A 23,727-nucleotide genomic window follows, 5' to 3' on the forward strand; every position below is an offset into this window, starting at 1 on the left:
AGATAGAGAAGAAAACAGATTTTGTATACTCGTCAATGATATTTTTCAGTGTGGTTTGCCACTCCCATGATTGATTGTATCTTTAATGTTGAATGTAGATTGGGGAGTTCATAATATGTTAATTAGGTGGTAGTTTAGCGACTAATTCAAGACACCAATAATACAACAGGGGTTGCCTTTTTCTTCTGGGTTCCGCCATGAATGTTCTCTCATCGTTTTGATCCAACATAACTGTCACAACTCTGCTACTGTATCATAAATAATACTGATCCACTACGGTATTATAAATAATACTGCAGAAGGTGTGCATTAAAATTTAATGACTCACGAGCCCCCCAGTCAGCAGTTCCAACTCTCTAAATACATATAACAACTCAAGGTTGAATAAATAACAATTTTATCAAATATACAAATGCAAGAATTTCATGAACATAAATCTTCAGCTCAGTATATCATAATACAATAATGGCCGGATTGACCAAATGCCCTTTACTCTTTACTTTGTGCACCTGGAATACTTCACTGTAACAGTTAAAATTCTCTTAGTGTAAAAATGCACCTGGAATCCTTCACCGTAACAGTTACAATTCTCTCAGTGTAAAAATGCACCTGGAATCCTTCACCGTAACAGTTACAATTCTCTCAGTGTAAAAATGCACCTGGAATCCTTCACCATAACAGTGACAATGCTCTCAGTGTAAAAATACACATAGAATCCTTCACCGTAACAGTTACAATTCTCTCAGTGTAAAAATGCACATAGAATCCTTCACCATAACAGTTAAATTCTCTCAGTGTAAAAATGCACCTGGAATACTTCACTGTAACAGTTACAATTCTCCAAGTGTAAATATGCACCTGAAATCCTTCATCGTAACAGTTACAATTCTCTCGGTGTAAAAATGCACATAGAATCCTTCACCGTAACAGTTACAATTCTCTCAGTGTAAAAATGCACATAGAATCCTTCTCTCAGTGTAAAAATGCACCTGGAATCCTTCACCGTAACAGTTACAATTCTCTCAGTGTAAAAATGCACCTGGAATCCTTCACCATAACAGTTACAATTCTCTCCGTGTAAAAGTGCACAAAGAATCTTTCACCGTAACAGTTACAATTCTCTCAGTGTAAAAATGCACACTGAGAATCCTCCACCGTAACAGTTACAATTCTCTCAGTGTAAAAATACACATAGAATCCTTCACCGTAACAGTTACAATTCTCTCAGTGTAAAAATGCACATAGAATCCTTTACCGTAACAGTTACAATTTTCTGTGTAAAAATGCACATAGAATCCTTCACCATAACAGTTACAATTCTTTCAGTGTAAAAATGCACATAGAATATTCCTTCACCATAACAGTTACAATTCTCTCAGTGTAAAAATGCACATAGAATCCTTCATTGTAACAGTTACAATTCTCTCAGTGTAAAAATGCACATAGAATCCTTCACTGTAATAGTTACAATTCTCTCAGTGTAAAAATGCACCTGGAATCTTTCACTGTAACAGTTACAATTCTCTCCGTGTAAAAACACACAAAGAATCCTTCACCATAACAGTTACAATTCTCTCAGTGTAAAAATGCACCTGGAATCTTTCACCATAACAGTTACAATTGTCTCAGTGTAAAAATGCACATAGAATCCTTCAACGTAATAGTTAACAATTTTCTCAGTGTAAGCCAGATTCACAATGAGTCTAAGTTGCAAGACAAAAGGGTTTGGAATTCAAAGAATTCAAAGTCATTGTCACCCCTTTGGAATGTTGGTTCTGTTCAAAGTAGCTTTAAAGGTCCTTTGAGTAAGGTGCTTCCTGAAGAAAAATGCTGAATCAATGAACATAAACCAATTCATGATGCTCTGCTGAATTCATCTACAGTATAATGTTGAGTAAAGCAACAACAAAGAAATGTTGAGTAAAACGACAACAAAGAAATGTTGTCAACATTTCTTTGCAGAAAGCAACAACAAAGAAATGTTGAGTAAAGTGACAACAAAGAAATGTTGAGTAAAGCAACAACAAAGAAATGTTGAGTAAAGCGACAACAAAGAAATGTTGAGTAAAGCAACAGCAAAGAAATGTTGAGTAAAGCAACAACAAAGAAATGTTGAGTAAAGCAACAACAAAGAAATGTTGAGTAAAGCGACAACAAAGAAATGTTGAGTAAAGCAACAACAAAGAAATGTTGAGTAAAGCAACAACAAAGAAATGTTGAGTAAAGCGACAACAAAGAAATGTTGAGTAAAGCGACAACAAAGAAATGTTGAGTAAAGCAAGCTGAATTAGGGTTTAACAGTAAAAGTTTTCATTATTAAACAAAAACAAATTAATTATTATATAATATGATTTTTTTAAAACCAGTAAATAAATAATTATATTCAGTCAAATAATAATATCAATATTGAGAATGGAAAATTATATATTCTTGGTGCAACTTGTTGATATTTTGCTGAATAAAATTTGGGTATTGTCAAGGCTCGATTCAGTTTTGCTTCCAATCTGGATCTTGCATGTGTGAGTACATGAGTGTAAATTAAATATTTAAAGCTGTATCAGTTGAAGAATTAACCCAATTAAGCATCAATTTTTTTGAGGGGGTCCAAATTTCAAAAGGGCCTGGACTTTCATCGAAAGGGTACCAAAGCAAAAGTAAATGTGTCTATTTACTCAAAATGTGCATAATACACAATAAACATGTGCAATAATAAAACAATGGTCAAATTTCATGTGACAAGTGACTGTATATGTATGTGTGTGTGTACAGTTTTTTTTTTATAGTAGGGGGATGGGGTTCAGACCCCCACCCAATCTGGTCCTGAGCAGTACAGTATTACATTCATTTAAGTCTCCTTTTGTAAAATATTCCTCAAATTTTAAAGACTTTAAATTGTTTGGATGAACATTTAAGTAGGCATAAATTCAAAATGAACATCGTTTTAAGCCATATCTTGGCTTGGAATTACATGTATTATCTTACTGCTTCCTTTTTCAAATGAAGCATGAATTTGAATCACCCTGGCATGCCTTATTCCACTTCCACTCAAACATTGAATGTGCCTTCAGGCAGTCTTTCAGCAGGTTCATATGACAAACCAAATCCAGTACTGACTTACAGAAAAGTAAATAATTTTCAGAGGAAATTTTTTATCCCGTCTTACATGGGCAATAAGAAGTGAAGAGTAAATTCTTGTTCCCATCTTAAAATGCAATGTAAGTGAAGAGGAAATTCTTGCTCCTGTCTTACAAGGGCAATGAGAAGAGAAGAGGATATTCTTGTTCCTGTCTTACAAGGGCAATAAGAAGTGAAGAGGAAATTCTTGTTCTTGTCTTACACGGGCAATGAGAAGAGAAGAGGAAATTCTTGCTCCTGTCTTACAAGGGCAATGAGAAGAGAAGAAGGAATTCTTGTTCCTGTCTTACAAGGGTAATAAGAAGTGAAGAGGAAATTATTGTTCCTGTCTTACAAGGGCAATGAGAAGAGAAGAGGAAATTCTTGTTCCTGTCTTGCAAAGGCAATAAGAGGTGAAGAGGAAATTCTTGCTCCTGTCTTACAAGGGCAATGAGAAGAGAAAAAGGAATTCTTGTTCCTGTCTTACAAGGGCAATAAGAATTGAAGAGGAAATTTTTGTTCCTGTATTACAAGGGCAATGAGAAGAAAAGAGGAAATTCTTGTTCCTGTCTTACAAGGACAATAAGAAGTGAAGAGTAAATTCTTGTTCCTGTTTTACAAGGGCAATAAGAAGTGAAGAGGAAATTCTTGTTCCTGTCTTACAAGGTCAATGAGAAGAGAAGAGGAAATTCTTGTTCCTGTCTTACAGGGTCAATGAGAAGAGAAGAGGGAATTCTTATTCCTGTCTTACAAGGGCAATGAGAAGAGAAGAGGAAATTCTTGTTCCTGTCTTACAGGGTCAATGAGAAGAGAAGAGGAAATTCTTATTCCTGTCTTACAAGGTCAATGAGAAGAGAAGAGGAAATTCTTATTCCTGTCTTACAGGGTCAATGAGAAGAGAAGAGGAAATTCTTGTTCCTGTCTTACAGGGTCAATGAGAAGAGAAGAGGGAATTCTTATTCCTGTCTTACAAGGGCAATGAGAAGAGAAGAGGAAATTCTTGTTCCTGTCTTACAAGGTCAATGAGAAGAGAAGAGGGAATTCTTATTCCTGTCTTACAAGGACAATAAGAAGTGAAGATAAAATTCTTGTTCCTGTCTCACAAAGGCAATAAGAAGTGAAGAGGAAATTCTTGTTCCTGATAATGAGGACAATATTTTTTTATACTTTTAATTGTTTTTAAGTTTACTGTTTTCTTTTCCTGCCATATATAAGTTATTATTAATAAAAACGTGATTGCAAAGGCTGTACCTTCTGTAGGGCTCAGGATACTAATTTAGCTCCCATACTAAACCTATGCAAACACCATGATATTAAAAATTAAACAATTTTACATTTTTGAATGCTCATAATCAAACATATATTTATCAGTATAGACACATCACTGATGATAGATTTTGTGTAAAGAAACCACATGGCATTTTATGGATCTACATGTGTTTCAAGCATGTGCTTTCATTTCTGTACCAAAGAGTCGGGTGTTAATTTCAGCACTCTGTGAGGCCTATATCCACCCTCAATTCACTTGATGGACCTATGAATAGTACTATAATGCATAAGTAAACAGTGCCAACAGTTCTGTTGGTCAAAAATTACATTAGTGAATATTAAAGTATACTACAAGTTCATGTTTAACAAAAACAGCAATGGTCCATTTCAGGCAACATTAAAATATTCAAGCTTCATATTTTTTAAAAATATTAAAATAAATCCGTCTAATTAAGTTACCACTTTACTATCAATACTTATCTCTCTTCAATTTAAGATTGGAATATATTTATCAGCCTTGTCTTATTATGTAATAAATAAGCCAGAGGTCAAGGTGACAATCTAAATGTGCATGTATTAATACAGAAATGGAGATTTACATGACAGAAATTACCTAATATTTCTCCAGAACACATGCAGTTTAAAACTAAAGGTAGGCATAAGCCAATTAATATATAAAATATGAAGTTCCAAAATATTCATTGAATGAAACTGATGGGACACAAATTCATGAGGGGTCATCACCATTAAGCATGTTGGTAGAGATCTAAGTGATCATATCTGATGCATGTTTCAAAATACATCTAGGAAATAATTACTATATATATGGTAAACTGTATAAATTTTATATATCTTACTGCATACATATTAACCTGTGTACAAAATACTGCACCTAGCATAGTCATATCTACACACTGCACACACCCTCCCCTTTTTGTGGCAAAAGTTGCCTTATCTGAAAGTGTGTTTATTATCCAACTGAAAGTCACACTAAGGTATACAAAAGGTATTTGTTTTTGCTTGTTATCTACAAACAGAACCATAATTATGCATTTATAGTAAAGTTTATTGTGCATACATTTGCGAAACCATTGTAGAGCAGTTGTTCTCTATAGGACATGGTAATAATTTAGCTCCTATTGTAAACCTATGGAATCATCATGGTATTAATAATTTAAATTTTTGAATGCTCATGAATATTTATCAGTACAGACATATCTTGTGTAAAGAAAACCATATGAGCCATGGCATTTGCTGGATCTACATATACGTTTGAAACGTGCTTTCAATTTCACACCAAAAGTCAGGTGTTAATTTCAGTAATGAGTTTCCAAACTCAAATCTGTTAAAGGACTGAAATTCTGTCAATAAAGAACATATCTGGGCTTTTTCAGTCACACAAAGAATAAACTCTCAAACGATTCTTTTAATCAAATCTTGTTTCATTATTAGTCAGACCTGGTTTATCTTCACCAAATTTCGAGACTGGTTCCCATTTTCCCATATCATTAGCACCACGAGTCCTTCCATATTTTTTTAATGATAAAACCTGTTTTGTTGTATAATTTCAGGTACAGCACAGATGATGTTTGGTTGATGTTTAATACATTGTATGCACATTTTCATTTTTCTGACAGAATTAATATTATGTTTGTCTCAGGTAAGAAAATAAATCCAGGAATAAATTAAACAAAAAGAAGTTGTGTAGCCTGAAAATTTTATAATTTCTTTCAACATTGAACTCATCTTGCTGTTTTCATTCTGTAATGCGAAGATAAGTTAATGTGCTGTACTCAACAAATTAATTCTGGTTGATCACCTAAAAGACAGTCTGAAAAAACTTGAAACTTAAGTTGTGAAAAAAAATATCTGAGTGGTTAATAGTCTGTTCAAGAACGTAATATGCTTGCTTAATCTCTTTATCTGGTAAATATATGCCTCATGTGTTAATACAGAATATATGAAAATGAGATATATATGCTGGTTCTTGTATAGAAATACATTTGTAAGTTCTGCAAGATATCAGTTATAGTCATCAAGCACTCTTCAGAGTATAGATATCACTCAAATAGCCTGCATGATTCTATCCTTAATTTCTTTACATATTTTGTGTAAAAATCCTTACCTTCATCATAACATGCATGCAAAGATATATACCTATTTTCAAATGTATCTTTACTTGGCCTTCATTAGGGAGCTATGTACAATTCATATGATGCAAACAAGGGACTTCCCATGACTAACTTCATTTAAATTTAGGAAATGTGTGGGCAACAAGTATCACTCATTATTCCACCACCATTTTCTCTTCAAAATGCTGAAAGAGGCTCATAGTCCTTTCTTTACAAGTATATTTTCCTTTATTCATAAATGCTAAGTGGTTAGAATGTCTGCCTGGGATGTGGAAGGTTGTGGGTTTGAACCCTGACCAAGTCATATCAAAGACTTATAAAAATGGTACTTGCAGCTGCCTCATTTGGCACTCAGAATTAAGAGGTTAGTGTTAGGACTAGTTGGCCAAGTATCAGAATAAAGTGACTAGGTGGTATATGATGCTACAGATCTGTGGCATGATGCCTCAGTGACAGATATCACTATAAACTGCCACACTGCAGACATTATAGCGATATGACTAAAAAATAAATAAAAGCCACGTTAGAAATTCAAAAAGCACAAACATATACGCTTGTTGCATTTTCACAAGTTGACTAATACACTTGATTTAAATGCCTCCCTCAATTGCATATAGTATGCAGACAGTGTACAATTCCAAAATGCCTTCATCACTCCGCTATAGTAATATCAGAGGTCTCACTAGTATTTTAAAACTAAGAGTCCAGGACTTCCATTTTGGTAAAAATAGGAGTCCCACCATCAAAAGTTTCAGTCCCATCTTTCCTACAGAATCAACACAGATGTGAGTGCATCTATTTTTAGATGGAGAGGTTTTTGTAATGTAATTACTCACTATAATATAGCTTCATTACAACAGTCCATTGGCAGAATCGCAAATTTATGGTTTATTTATTTGAATACATACTTGTAGTAATTTTAGGCAAATAAATTAACAGGTATCTGATTTGCTGTTTTTCCCCGTATTTTCACAAATACGTGTCAAGTCAGAAAATAGCTTAGATCTTAAAGCGCATCTTGCGATTTCACAACGCAGCATTGTCCCATGCGTTTCTGACCCACATAATTTGCATTTTAAAGTTAAATCTTTGATAAAATAATACCTAGGCTTTGGTTTCAATGATTTGTATATTTTAAGAACACAATCTAATAAATTGGTACATCCGAGACTTAGTGAAGTCTGCCATTATTTCCCGTTAGGCCTACTGGTTCACTTACAGTTTCAAACTAATTTTATGACGAAATAGTGTACAAGAGGCAGTTGTTGTTGTTGTTGTGGGGTTTAATGCCATTTTTCAGCACACAATAAGCTATGCATGGTGGCCAGTATTAATGGTGGAGGAAGAACCCAGAAAACCCCCAGAAGAACCACTGACCCACGAGAAGCAACTGGCAAGCTTTCTCACATACCCACATTGGCCGAATCCTAGACTCGAACCCATGTAGACAGAGTTGAGATGGCAGTGATCTGTAATGGAGAGCGCTTTAGACCACTCAGCCACTCTGGGCCCCCAAGAGGCAGTTACTATATATCCAGATCACCGATTCAGATTTAAAACACAAGTTTGTATGTTTTATCATCAAAGGATAGCATACAGGAAATTGATAGTTGCTACCTTACTCGGAAAAGGGTTAATGGTCAATCAGCTATCAAAACATAATGCTTGTGAATGCGCAAGAGTTTGTCAACGTAATTGATATAAAAATTAAGCCTAGCTATTGATGCCCTGATGAATACATTTTGCTACAACACTAGAACTAACCGGGCTAAGGCGAGGGGCATTTAAAAAGAAATGGTACTGTCAGTCAATGTACCTCTTAAATAATCACAGGGCGAAGTTGTTTTCGCTTTCCTAACTGAAGAAGGCCAAATTTACATTTTTAGGTGACTTGTCACCCACTTACAAATGGCATTTTGTCTAAGTCTCAACATGTCTTGATTCTGAGGTCACGTGCACTGCTTATTCCGCTACATTCGGAAATGAACACAATAATGAAAGCTAAAGTTGTTTATTTGATGTACTTTTATAAATGACCACATGTACATCTCTGGGTCTTTCTGCCTCTGAATTGAATCACTATAAATATCAGTACATTTTCCCACCAGGGTGCCAGTCAAAGCCTTTCAATTTGCTGCCCAGCTATTGTATCATATTCTATTTTATGTACTCTTACAAAATGGCAACATGTATATATCAAGGGGTCTTTCAGTCACTGAATTCCGTCATTGTAAATATCAGCACAGCTAACTGATCAACACATTTTCCCACAAAGCAGGTGCCTGAAGCAGGACTGGCAAGTCTTTGAATTTTGCTGCACACCTATTACATGCATACAGAGGACTACCACCTCAGTGATTTTCTGCGTCCCAGATCAAAAATTGGTGTACAAATACATGTAATTAAGCGTTTCTGAGATCTCTGAGTATGCAGACAGTATACAATTCCAAAGTCTCCCTCACTTTATTAGTGTGCAGACAGTGTACAATTCTAAATTGTCTCACTCACATTGCAATAACATGCAGACAGTCAACAATTCCTAAGCTTACCATATTTGAACTTTCAAAAGAGAGGACACTCTGGAAAATGGGTGTTTCCTTATCAATATCAATGAATCGCATTAATCCATCATGAGCATAATTATACAGTGAGCAAGTTTATATTATATAAAATACTGGGACCTGTGTACATCATCATTTCCTTTCCCCAGTCTTTCTTCAGTCATCTAAATTTGTTTGATATCAAATGAGCGGGGCTAAATCCCAGATATTTTTATATATTTAAAAAGCACTGTCTGACAGAGATTTAAGGACCAAAAAGGAGGACATATCCAGGAAAAAGAGTATATATGGCAACCCTACAATTCCTAAATTCTTCCATAACATTGGTACGCAGACAGTCTACACCACAGCTAAGTGTAGATGGTAAATATTGGACCATATGTAAGGAATTGATGCAAAAATGTCAGTTTTATTCCTGTCAAAGTATGTCTTATGTATTGTCAAAAGGTGAGTTCTTATTTACCAGTTATAACTTTGTGATGTTGGAATGGATGGGGTGGAGCAAATCTCAAAAAATGAACCCAAGACCATTGCTACAAAGCATAGATTTATTGGATCAAGTTCAGGAAGTGAATGTGTATATCTCCATTATTCACAAGCTATAGCTGTAAGGATCTCAATAAAAGTATGTGTAGTATTCGATATCATCACTTGTACCTGTATCGATTACTAGTACTTGTCCTAAATTCTATGATTATCAGTTATAACAAGACAGTCTTTTAAGTTTCATTATGACATCTAGGTATGTACAATATGTAATTAATAAATGTCCAGCAATTTGATTTTTAAGAAGTATTTACCTGTTCTTGATAATGATAATGTTTTATTTAGTTCTTCTTAGTACTTCTCTCATAATGTTTTGGAATGAAGTTTTGTTTCAGCTGCTAATTTAAGCAGTGATGTTGTTTCTGCCTTAATCCATTTGTTTGTGTCTGACAGCCCAAGTATTCAATATGCTCATTCTGCAAAATAATTTTAAAATGATCTTGACATGTTGTTGACTTATCATAAAAACATGTAACAATAAACTTAAATGTCGTGAACATGTTAGAAATTGCTTAGTGCAATAAAAAGAGACAAGATGAAGACATGTCAAATATTTTTGCAATAATTTTACTAAAATAGTTACATTCAAACATTTTTTTTGCCTCATGATTTCGATAAAATTTATTTTATGTTATCTAACTGGGAATCCAAACCTGTTTACAACACAACAAATGGCCAGCTGGTCCAAAACATGCAAAATGAGGTCCAGTTAAAGTAAGCAAAGAAGATCAGCTTTTTTAAAGGGTCAAAAGTATCTCTCCCAAGGGTATGTCTCAACAAAGATTTGACTATACAAAAGTATCTCTCCCAAGGGTATGTCTCAACAAAGATTTGACTATAGATTTTTGGGTGTCTACATTCATGCAAGGCCTAAGCAATTTAGAATGCAGAAGATACTGCGTGTCAATATACCTTGATTTATCATATCGAGTGGGGACCTCCCTTTTGCTTATTATGGACTATAGTATTAGCACACTCTCCCATTTGTTTGTACGCCCTACCAATTTAAATAAATGAAAAGTATCAAGTATATATAAAAAATGTGCAAAACATTTAATTCAGTGATTTATAATTTCTAACCTGATTAATGCCAAGGAGTCTCTGACACTGTCAACTTATTTTCAATGGAAACCGATGCTCCTGATGTATACAGGCAAACAGACTGCTCGTTGTCCATTTCTGGTTTCTAGAATAGTTTATTTCAGTGACACCTCCATTGTCTGTGTCCAGTACTTACAATTTCTAGTTATAATATTTCTAAATAAATTGAACAAATAAATTTGATGAATTCTTGTATACATGTTTTCAAAGAGATATAACTCCAAAATTTACAGAATTATTGAGAGTATCAAAGACAGCATACTACATCACATCTGCTACTTGAAAATATAGACTGACCCAAGAAAATATGACGACCATGTTGCTAAAGAAACTCCTGCTTTACTCCAAACACCAACAAGCTGATAGTGTTTGTGAACCCCTGATGACAATCAAGTTAGACCTCATAAACGAACGAATGAAATGACCAAGTTGTATGCATTTTTGATATCCTTGGTTTCTGTTTTTAAAATTAGTAGGGGATATAAACAAACAAGATGGTGTGAGAATGCAGTAATGGTCTGAAACTTGAGTATTGATGCCTGTTGCAGTAGCTACTAGATAAACAAAGACATATTAGGAAAGACAATTTTACACGACTTTTCAAGGCTAATTTGTGTCAAACTTTCATTATTCTAAAATCACTTAAACCTTACAAAAACTGAAGGAAAATATGATATTTTTGCACAGCTTTGAGATAATCAATAAAAAAAAGTCCTACGCAATTTTGTTTGTATGGCACTAGTTTCTGGATGAAACCCGAACACATGGACCAATTCTGCCATTATTCATGGGATACAACTTTATGGGGACTGTCAGTTGAAAAGAAAGAAGCTTCTTCAATAGAGTAGCACAAGCTAGAAGGTAAATTTGCTGACATGATCGTATGCAATATGCTTAACCCGTGGTGTATGTTGTTGACATGTTTCTAGGGGAGGGAACTTGTCACGTGGTCTATTTTGCAATCCCATAAGATTCTAAATCACAGGGGTTCGTTACAAAGAAAATTTTGGAGTATCCGTCCATGAATCAAAGGATGGGGGGTTCTAACTTGTAACAAAGAAAATTTGGAGTATCCGTCCATGAATCAAGGGATAGGGATTCTAACCTGTAACAATATAATAGTTTGGTGTAAACACTTAAAATAAATAAAGGACTTCCTTTTAAAAACTAAAAACAGGAATTTTCTGTAAAGTTTTTTATAACCATTATATGCAACAATAACATTGTCTCCATTAGAATATAGTGAATTGGCATATTTCTATAGTAAATCGTACCAAGTCAGCCATTTTGTTTGGTTTGCTGGATTCCCCCACTCGGTAGTTCTTGCCTCATCATCGCTATACAAGGTTCCCATAGCAAAGATGTCGTTTCCTAGGAGGTATAATATTAAATAAATTCCATCACAAGCACCAGATTCTCATTGGCCATTTCACAGGAAGTTTACTGATGAAGAACTTATGTACTTGAAAGACACTGGTTTAAATTTTCAAATATTTCCTTTTTTATGCACGTCTGGTGCTAAGGTCTATGAAATACATAAGTCTGATGCTATTGTGTAGAATGCATATCTGTCTGGTGCTAGGGTCTAGGAAGTATGTTTGCTACTCCTCAACATATGTGATTGCACCCGCTTAATATTTAAGTGAGATCCCACTGAATAGAATACTGTCCTCTCATTGGTTAAAAGAAAATGATGTCTTGTATTTACTTATTTTCAGTTGGCCAATGAGAAGGTAGTATTCCATTCAGCATGTTGTTATTGCATATTAAGTGGGCTCGATCAGGGCCATGTAGAGTGGTAGTGTGGGAAAATGATTTGACATTCCTTAAAGGTATGATAGCAAGTCAAACTTCTGATACAGATACACAGCCAAATGCCTGAGCTAAACATCAGTACCAAATTTATTAAGCTACGCAAAGTGTAGCTTGAAATACCAGCGTTTATTCTTAAATATGTCATGTGAGCAAGGCAATAAATGTCCTCCCTTGTAGTTATTATATAGTACATATATGACAGGTCAATTGTAAGCAACGATACAAGCCCCAGTGGGAAGTATATACGTCTGGTGCTAGGGTCTAGGTAGTATATACATCTGATACTAAGGTCTAGCAAGCACATATGTCAAGCGCAAAGTCTGGGAATTACATATATTTGGTGCAATAATCTAAGAAGTACATACATCTGGTGCTATCGTCTAGGAAGTACGTAAGTATGGGGCTAGGGTCTAGGCAGTTTATATGTCTAGTGCTAAGGTCTAGGAATTACATATGTCTGATCCGTGGGTCCATGAAGTATATACATCTGGTGCTGGGAACTAGGAAGTATATATGTCTGGTGCTAAGGTCCTGGTATTCAACTGGTGCTAGCACCATTGATATAAATATGTCGGTGCAAAGTTCCAGGACTTAGATATCTCCTGTTGTAATGTCCGATATGTGTATACAGCTAGTGCTAAAAGTCCAGGAAATGAATGCATCTGGTGCTAAAGTCTAGGAATTACATATGTCTGGTGCTAGGGTCTAGGAAGTATATAAGTCTGGTACAAGGGTCTAGAATGTTTATTATATATGTCTGTTGTTAAGGTATAGGAAGTACATCCATCTGGTGCTAGAGTCAGTGGAGTACATTTCTGTTGCTAAGGTCTAGGAACTACATATGTATGGTGCTAGAGTCAGTGAAGTGTATTTGCCTGGTTTGAAGGTCCAGGAATTAGTTAGTTCTGGTTCTGGTGCTAATGTCTAGGAAGTGCATTATAAAGTTAAAAAATGTCTGGACTCCCATTTAAACAGAGATGTTGATCCTTACCAGCGGTAGGGTATGTAATTGGTATATCCAATCAAAATCACTATCTTACTAATATCACTACTATATAGCATTGTATCAGATTAGAAGATTTTATAATTTGTGACAAAGAATACAGTTTTCATTGTGTTCAGATTGGTTAAAGTGTATAGACACTTAGGTAGTAGCAAACCTTGGCTTGTTAGCGTTTTGAAACCGGAATGTCCAGATTTCTCCTTTTGTTAGTGTTCACATCTATTCTAATCACTTAGTTGTGGAAGAGTTTCATAAATGTCATAATCCACATCCGAAAAGATTGATCAGGCTCTTGGTGGTTTTGGGATCTGTCAGATCGACATCCCGCAGAAGGTCATCTTCACTTACGATAAAATATTATTAGAAAGTGAAAACTGAAAGGATGTGGTGCCTACCCTCCCATCTGCTGGGGTTACATTCTCTTCCAGCAATTAACTATGGGACCAGAATATATATACCTCTGGTTCTAAGGTCTGGGAAGTACATAAATCTGGTGCTAAAGTCTAGGAAATAAATAAGCCTGGTGCTAAGGTGAAGCTATGTGTCAGGTGAAAGGGTGAAGGGTCAGGAAAGGATATTTGTCTAGTGCTACGGTCAGGGATTATAAAATTGTGTGAATACATTTCAAGATCTTTTTATGGGCATAAATGAATGATGAACAAAATTCACTTGATTAATTTTATTCCAATTTTACACTGAAATTAACCACACCCTATACCACTGTTGTTGTTGGTCTTCTTTTAGTCAACGGTTATCCTGAACTACATGAATTTGATAAATGTTATAGTCGGTAGTAAACTAAAGACAGGAACATTAAACTGTGTTATGTCTTTCTCCCTGTTATTCTCAAGTCACTGTTATTTATTATAACAGTATAAAATATGCAAGTATAAATAATCACTAATACTGACATTAATGGACAGGTGTAGAATATGATGGATAATTAATTATCAGTGGTTTGAAAATAAAGTACAATTTTGTACAGACCTTTGTAATGCTACAGAACATATCCATTTTAATTATACATAACACCATGTCACTTGGAAACCAAGTAATCATAAAACAGAGTAATACTGAACTGAAAAAAGCATAAAGTTGGTTTTCAGATAAGCTGGTGCAAACAAATTTTTGCATGTGGCATACAATGTTATGACTCAATAATATAAGTATGAGGCATTTGCAAAGAAAGACAGCAAAGCTCACATAAAAGAATACATCAACAGCAGGAAAATGTAATTTGTGAAAATACAGACCTACAACTGAAAGCATTAGCAGACAGGAAAACAGATAAACATAAGATATACCTGGATGGGAATCAAGGGAACAACGTGCCCCACCTCATCCCCAGCTCTGTTTATCCACAGGATATGAACTGGATCATTAGGAATGGTCTGCTGCTGGCAAGTACAAGGGTGAATGCACTCACTGAACCCTTTAAGGTCCAGGTAGCCTGCCAGAAAATGCACCTGAATAGGCCCCATGAAAAAAAATATTCATATGATTTAACTGGAGACTGGTCTGTTTTGTTATTAGTATTTGACAGCAATTCATTCATACATACATACATACATACATACATACATACATAGTAAAGATTATACAACTATAATTAAACATGTGACTGTACATTAAGGCATGATCATCTACGATATTCAACTGCTTTAGTTTATACCAGGTAACTGGTTATTTTGTGTGTCAAAAGCTAGTTACTAAATATTAATTTCAGCAGAATTAGAAACTGATATATGTACTTCAAGCATATGATAGCTTTATTTGACATAAAATGTCTTAATTAAAACACATTTGACTATTGACCTCTTAAACCTATTTTTTGGTGACACTAAAGATTAATTTATAAATACAGTCAAAACCCTCAAAACAAAACATGTTATGCCATATAAATATATATCTTTACACCTATGAAATCCTCAGTGAATGGAAACCTTCTCAAAAGAAAATATAATTTTGATTTATATTTTATAGTGTCTTACTGTATCAACCAGAGTGTAAAGATTGTAAAAATGGTGTAGATTTATGTTACATTATGAAGTAAATATACATTAGGGATTCTATTAAAAAAAACAACAACTAATAATGAAAGAAACTGAAAGCATTACAATTAAAAAAGTGACACTATTAATCATAATCAAAATATGTAAAACGAAAAGCATGAAAAGGCACACAGTTTACAGCAGAGGCACAAACTGACAAAATGGAAAGACAGAAAAGGGGAATGATCAGCCACTTTTGTAATAACCATAATAGTCAAAGTTATTAGTGTCTTGTTTTCTTGAGATGCAAATTTTATCAGGAAAGGAAATGTGGGAGACTTACAAGGTATATATGAACAAAAAGACTGTAAAAGAAATTACTATAGATTATTGTGTCTGTAGACTCTGGGACCTTATAAAATGTGTCTCAAATCACAAAACTTAGTAATTTTTCATTTTTAATTAACAAGAAAGCAGAAAAATAAAGATTAGGAAAAACAGAATTTCAAAACAATTATTATACCATTCAAGTTACAAGACTATATAATGAACAGGTATGTATGGAATTAAATAGAATTTTAGTTCTAAAACTAAAAAAATTAGGCATGTTTGTATTTCTGACAATTTTTCTTTGACCTTGAAAACTGTTTTGACATAAATTCAACTGAGACACACAAATATATACCCAGCTTCAGGATGCTATCACTATGTCACATTTCACAAGTTACAGCCACAATAAGAAAGAAATACAAAAATCATTGTAATGTTGACAATTTTTGTATCACTCTCTGGAAAAATATAGGAGTCAAGACACTTGTTGCTAGCTACATCAAACACTAGTAGGTAACCCCACCCAACCACTCTCCAGCCAATACACACCTGAATAACAACTGGGTTTTGCTGTTAATCTGGCCTCTTCTTGCAATATGAATGTTAACAATTCTTCTGGATTGTCAGCATCTGGACATTTCTGCCACACTTCTTCTGGGTAAGAAGTTCTCCATCAGCATCCTCACATCATCAACTGAGATGAGCTAAGGAACAAGGAAAGAAAGATAAAATACATTAGTACATATGTATCCATTGACAAAACTTTACATAAATGTATAATTATATTAATTGATCATTCTGATAAAAAAATTGCCTCATGAACATGTTTCCTTCACTAAAAATAATGAATGAAATGTGCCACAGATATAGGAGTGTGTGTGTGATTTAGATTTTTAACGTAGCTTTAACAATTTTTCAGTCGTATCACTACGATGTCTGCAGTGTGACAGTTTATAGTGATGTCTAGCACTGGGGCATCATGCCGCAGGCATGTAGCATGATGTCCCACACAGTCACATTATCCTGACACCAGGCCAACCAGTCCTAACACTAACCTCTTAATGCTGAGCGCCAAGCGAGGCAGTTGTTAGTACCATTTTTGTAAGTCTTTGGTATGACTCGGCCAGGGTTCAAACCCTCGACCTCCCACATCTGAGACAGATGCTCTAACCATTAGCCACCGGAATGGTCTCACAGATATAGGAAGTGAAGTGCCTCTATGAACATGATTCAATACAATGGCTTGTTAAAAGGCAGCAAAGATGAACAGAGCATAAACTCTGTCAATTAAAATTAAAATATGACGAGTGTTTAAAGTTGAACAAGGTTAACATTAAACAATTAGTGACTTTACTTGTGGCTGATGAAAACAATTTTCTTTCCTTAGTTGACAAATCATTGTAGCAACAAGAAGTATACCGTTTTGTTACACAAATGTAAATTTTCAAGTTCTTTTTGTGTTACTGATAAATGATGCATACACAATTAACATAAACATTACGTACAACAGTCAGAGGTCTGATTTTCCTACGGCAATATTATCAGGGATTCCAAATTTTGGAGTAAAAAATATTTCTTTGACAATGTTTGTCAGATCATAATACCTTAGGTTCACAACCAACAAGATACAAATACAGCCACTACCCCACCCCACCCCCAGGCAAAAAGTTTTAGTTACGAAAGCTAAAAGTTGTCTGCCCACCTAGGTGGCAGTCAGACACAGTGATCTTCAGAGCAACTGAGATGTGTCATTAAACAGCTTCCAGTACAAACTGAAGATGGTTTTGACATTCTGAGGGCTGCAATATCTCTACTGCTGCAATAATTTCAATGATTTTCATGTAAAGGTTAAGAAGTGATGAAAAATATCACAAAGAACAAATGCTGTGATTGCCTGAAAATTGCATCACATCCAATACATGTATATCAACATCTCTACAATTTAATTAAGCCATTTAAAATACTTGCTAAATGTATTCACAAGGAATACTTCCTAAAAACATTAGTTAAAAAAATACTGAAAACCATAAAAAAAATTGTAGAAATTGCTGAATTTGCCCAAGAATATAACAGAGGTATTTATATATGCATATCAAATTGCATTTGTCTGTGTTAGGCATGTTTTGAACAACTGAGTTTAAAGTTTTCTGTATGTATTTGATGATGTACACACATCATGATGCAGTGTACGGTGGGGATATATATAACTTCATGATGCAGCATGATCTGGTTCATATCGCCTGTCCACAAGTATGACAATGAAGAAAATAGACAATCTCCCTGTGTGAGACTGTATCCTGGACTGAATCCTGGAATATAGACGTTTCTGAAATGAATGAAATCATTACAGAATGGAAAATTACTGGAAGCAAGTGTTTTCAACTTTTGGCAAGTCAAGCATCACAAAATGAATGTGGCTTTTCATACAAAAAGAGAAATTATCAAATTTTGGGTTACCTAATTAACCTCCATACTATGGTTGTTGCAATCATGTTGAGAGAAATTTCATCTGCTTCATATATGTCTAAACATTTATACATCTGGATAAATTACGCTTTTATTAAATACCTCAGTGGTCTTAATAATTAGCACAGGGTATCTTTAGCAGCTATTAGTTCCAATAATCCTCTCTGGACTGTACTGCACTTGTAAGGGAAGAAACCTTGAAGTCCTAAACCTATAGCCAGTAAAAGATTTTTGTGCACTAAAAAGATCATTGTTATTTTAATTCAGTAACCATATTGAACATTAAAGACAATAGCTTCTTAGATTTACTGCCAAACATGTTAAATTACAATAAACATATTACACACTTTTACAACCACTGCTTTGTTAGAATATTACTTTTCATAGCATCCTAAAAATGTGATAAAATACATGTCCCATGAAGAGTTGTGAATTTACAGCTCTGACTTCAAACATGTCTTGTTTAGATTATATTTTGAATTTGACTTTGAAGATGATACTGTCAAAAAACCATACTGAACAGGCACTATATACAAGCATAACTTAAAAAAATAAATTATATCAGCTATTAATCTTTGCAACTCAAAGACTTTTATGAAGTCTTATTTCCAAACCATAGTCCTATGATTACATGTGTGGCATGGCAACTGGATTGTTTGAAAGAAGCATTACCTGCTTATAATATATATATATATATATATATATATATATATATATAGAGAGAGAGAGAGAGAGAGAGAGAGAGAGAGAGAGAGAGAGAGAGAGAGAAATTGCAAATAGGTACCAGACAGAATTAAAATTGTTCTTATTGGATTTTACAGAGGAATGCAGGATAATACAAGCAGATGTTTTATAAAATGAATAAATAATATTATCATACAGAATAGAGATTTTTTAATTGGTACTCTACAGAGATTTGAACCTGACTCTGGGGGTCAGCAGGACAAACCCACATACCATCACAGCCATATATATATATATATAAACATACACATTTTTGGGTCAAAATCAGATAAAAATTGTGGACTCATCTGTGTTTATATATTAAGATAATGTGATGTAAAATCACCTGATATAGATCATATATTTCACTGAGCTTTCCTGATATTAGTATCATCTTACAAAGTTTAATTGAAATCAGAGATATAGTCTTTGAGTGGTAAGTATTAATAGCTAATGGATAGAGAGATACTCTAGACTATAACAAAACTTTGAGAAAAACAGGTGGTAGCCTGTCTGCACTTAAATTCATGCATTGCAAAAGGTACCGAACAATTACTGCATATTAAATACATATACCTTTTTGTCTCTCATGAGGGACTGGAATTTCATATTATCGGGCCAAAAGACTGGTCTAAAAATGGAAACCTCTAAAAATCTCGACTGACTCCATGCTTGAAAGAAACTCTTTACTACATAAATGAATCATTTGTAACAGTTTGAGCAAAGGTTCATGAAACATAAAATGATAATGCTCAAACTGTAGCAACAGAAAATCTAGAACCATAAATGACATATCACTTGCTATATTTCATAATTATGTTTATAACTGTTTTCATTCTTGCTTTGATGTGTGTGTGTGTCTTAGTGATGACAATTCGTCAGAATTTCACAATCAATAATCGGTTCCACTTAAACAGCTGATAATCAATTAAAATCGGTTATTAAGAGCAAAATTTTAATGCTTGTTTGCTATACAGATATATATTTGCTCAAGAGTTAAAAATATTCATAAATGTACCAGAGTAATCTCATTTAATGACATGCACACTTTAACCTGATAAAAATACTGTTAAAAATTCTATTGTTTTGTTATCACACAGTCGGTATAGTTTTCCTATAAATGTGCAGTTTCATAGTTTTTATATTTTAACATGTGAACATATCACTTTATGTGATTCTGATTGGTTCAAATAAGACTATGAAATTATGGTGCAGTATTCTATTTACTGATTGACTGCAATTGTGGAAAAACTCTTTTTAACTCCACCTTCTGGAATTGTTTGTGTTCAATGAACATTTTTGGCCGCCATTTTTCAAATTGACTCAAGAAAGGGAATTGGGGAAAAATGGTTTCCTCTGTTTCAATATGGCTAATTTGGTTTGTTATGTCAAGTATAACCTATCCTAACATGAAAAATAGCTAAAAACCCCAAGACATGCACAATAACAACAAGTAAAACTATGGGCATTGCTCAGTTGATAGCAGGGGATGGGTGGGTGTGGAGGAACGGTATATCTGTAGTATGGAATCCACCCTGCAAATTGCCTATAGAAATGTCATAATCAGCAGTCAGGTGTCTTCTGTGGTCAATGGCATGTCTTTCTTAACCAAATAGTGGTTTCACCTTATGTTCCGTTGATGGCAGCCAGGTATTTCTTAGCCAAGCAGTGGCCTCACCCTGCCTTCCACTATGTGTGTGTGTGTGTGCACAAGTTTTAAAAATACCACCATATACAGGCTGAAGCTTTATCAAACAAAATTTCAATAAAGTAGCAATATCTGATTACACCAATGCTGCTCATTATCAATAATTATTAAGCATTATTTATTTTCCAGTTGTATTAATTCATACTACATGCCAATTAGCATGTGATTTAAAGTGATACAATGTACCATTAGAACATGTCTACCATTAGAAGACATCTAACCAAATACAATGCCAGGAATAATATGGACAAATAACGAAGGTACATGAATTAAATCGACGTAAAAATTCCAAAAATTAGTATCAAGCAAAACTGTCATGGATCAATTAAAATTTTCAATCTTCAACCTACCTTCTTCTCTCACCAGACAGCCTGCAAGGATACGAAGATCATCGATTGTGTATGTGTCTGGCTCATGAGGATGAAACACTAATGAAAATGAAAAAAAAAAAATGATAGGTCAAAAATAAATATGACTGTCTTTGGTGGCACAAAAATCATTCAACTGCTTTAAATTTCAATCTTATGCAGACCTGTCTCAATGAAAGTGTGATAATTATTTAATATCATTTCACCTTACACTCAATAAACAGTGACAAGTTATTTTCTCCTAATACCTATATTTTAAATGCAATTGCCAGTGTAAGAAATTTCAAAGATTTTAATGATGTACTTTAAAATTTAAATCAGTTTTAGTACAATAAGAACAAGTATAGAGACTACAGAACATAATTTTAGCACATAGGTTGGGGGCCCTGAGTGGTCTAAAGCGCTCTCCATTACGGATCATTGCCATCTCACCTCTGTCTGCATGGGTTCGAGTCTCGGATTCAGCCAATGTGGGTATGTGAGAAAGCTTGCCAGTAGCTTCTCATGGGTCGGTGGTTATTTCCGGGGGGGTTTCCCGGATTCTTCCTCCACCATTAATTCTGGCCGCCATGTATAGCCTATTGTGTGCTGAAAAATGGCGTTAATCCCTACAACAACAACAAATAGATTACTGTTCCATCAAAATGCAGGTAAAAGAATCATTAATGCCAAGATTAACGTGATAAATTTTCAAGTTTAGAAATATGGCATGTCATGCCAGGTTAGACATAGGATTTCATACATAAACTTTCACAAATAATTTGATAAATTCCATTGGGATCAGTCAATTTGAGAAATTATATGATATCTGAAGACAGTTTTGATTGTACAGTAGTCCATCTCTTATATTGGCATCCTTTCTACACCAGAAAAGTGACTATAAGAGAGAAAACCTTTACAGAATGGGACTATATTTGTGATACATGTATGTAGTAAGAAAGCTATATGTTGTTAATGTTGCTGTAGGGTTTAATGCCATTTTTCAGCACAAGATAGGCTATACATGGCGACCAGTATAAATGGTAGAGGAAGAACCCAGGAGAAATCCCGAAAGGACCACCGACCCATGAGAAGCTACTGGCATGCTTTCTCATGTACCCACATTGGCTGAGCCCGAGACTCAAACCCACGCCAAGGTGAGATGGCGATATGTACTTCAATGTATTTAATATCTTTGTTTGAAAGTAAAATTAAGTATTAAAAGGTTTTTCCTGTCTTAAGAACAGACATATTTCAAGCAAAAGTACATTAATAACTGTTAATTTTTGAGCATGATATGCAAGTGAAGAATTATTTGCACGTACATGTACATTGCAAAAACCATTCAAAAACGCCATGTAAATCTTGGTACAAACATCAGCTGGCATTTAGAATCATTCTCTTTCCATTTACTCCCTTTTACTCACTACTGCTTAATAATCTTATCTGGTACAATAATGTTTATTTGAGTATTTCCAATATCAACATTGTTCAAAATTCTTTAACAAAAATCCTCAAACTCTCCCAACTGTTGAAGAGTCAAAAAAAACTTCAACGTTTTCTCTTAAAGTATTGCTTTTCTGTTGTACAGTACCACAATTTAATCAAAAAGATTAAAATTTTGTAAAGTAGATAATATGCCTTATGCCTTATTTATAAAGGAAGTGACACATGACATATATGATATAAACAAATTCAACCAATGTCATATTATGCCTAAAACTGTGGGGATCTGTGAAGAAATCATTAATATTTTCCTATGAACTTGTCCCTCGGGCAAGTTATCTGAGAAACTGGAATAACAATACATTGGACAGATACCTTTACATATGCTCCCTGACAGGCATAAAACACAAGAAATAAGCAAAACGGAAAACAACATATTTTATTTAAATCATTTATATGGCATTATGTAGAGATAAAACATAAATTGATAGCTAAGTTTTCTGCAACCATTTTATGCTAAAAATTATAACTGTTTTATCCTAGAAAGTATAACATATTATCGAGAATATTTTTTTTTTTATAAAGTACCTTCTTCTCCAAAACCTAGCATCCCGCCTTTCCACACAGGGCACAGGCACTTGATTCTGGGGTAAACTAACGTGTACACTCACCATATAACAGGGTGTTATATGGTGAGTGTACACGTTAGTTTACCCCAGAATCAAGTGCCCGTGACACAGGGGCTTGATACGAAGCCCAGTGGGTTTCCATTGTAATATTTCTGAAATACTGTCACATACAGCACATCCACCGCTCGTGATCTTAATTTAATTGTTATTTTCACGGATATTTCTGGAACACTTATTTCTGAATATGGCCTTTGGCAAACAGACAAAGGAAATATTTGAAAATTTAAACCAACGTGACGTTCAAGTACATAAGCGGCTTCGCTAGTCAACTCCTGCGAACGAGCCAATGAGAATCCGGTACTTGTATTGGAATTTTGTTTAATATTACATGTACACCTCACTATGAGCAAGTGTTTACATAGTCTGGTTCCCTGACCTCTCGCCACTCTATTCCTCTTATGACGAAGATTAAGGGAGTGGAGAGAGGTCAGGGAACCAGACTAGTGTTTAAAACCGAGGACCCAGGGTACCGGGATGGAGGTCGCA

General features: G+C 34.5%; 1 long non-coding RNA gene across 10 annotated transcripts; it reads right to left on the reverse strand.

Moving 5' to 3' along the window:
- Positions 1–380: 380 nt before the first annotated feature.
- On the reverse strand, positions 381–23,575 carry LOC149804351 (uncharacterized). 10 transcript variants are annotated; one of them, XR_016415502.1, is made up of 8 exons: positions 23,141–23,575; positions 21,110–21,187; positions 18,431–18,539; positions 16,412–16,566; positions 14,846–15,007; positions 11,998–12,094; positions 10,703–10,808; positions 9,611–10,038 (listed from the first exon to the last, which is right to left on the reverse strand). It is a non-coding gene; the product is annotated as an uncharacterized LOC149804351 (long non-coding RNA). The 10 variants fall into 10 exon arrangements; XR_016415503.1 differs by having other exon boundaries at positions 10,703–10,879; XR_016415501.1 differs by lacking the exon at positions 10,703–10,808.
- Positions 23,576–23,727: the final 152 nt, after the last annotated feature.

This window comes from Sinohyriopsis cumingii, chromosome 2 (assembly GCF_028554795.1).
Source record: "Sinohyriopsis cumingii isolate HCF-2022 chromosome 2, ASM2855479v2, whole genome shotgun sequence".
Taxonomy (NCBI): domain Eukaryota; kingdom Metazoa; phylum Mollusca; class Bivalvia; order Unionida; family Unionidae; genus Sinohyriopsis; species Sinohyriopsis cumingii.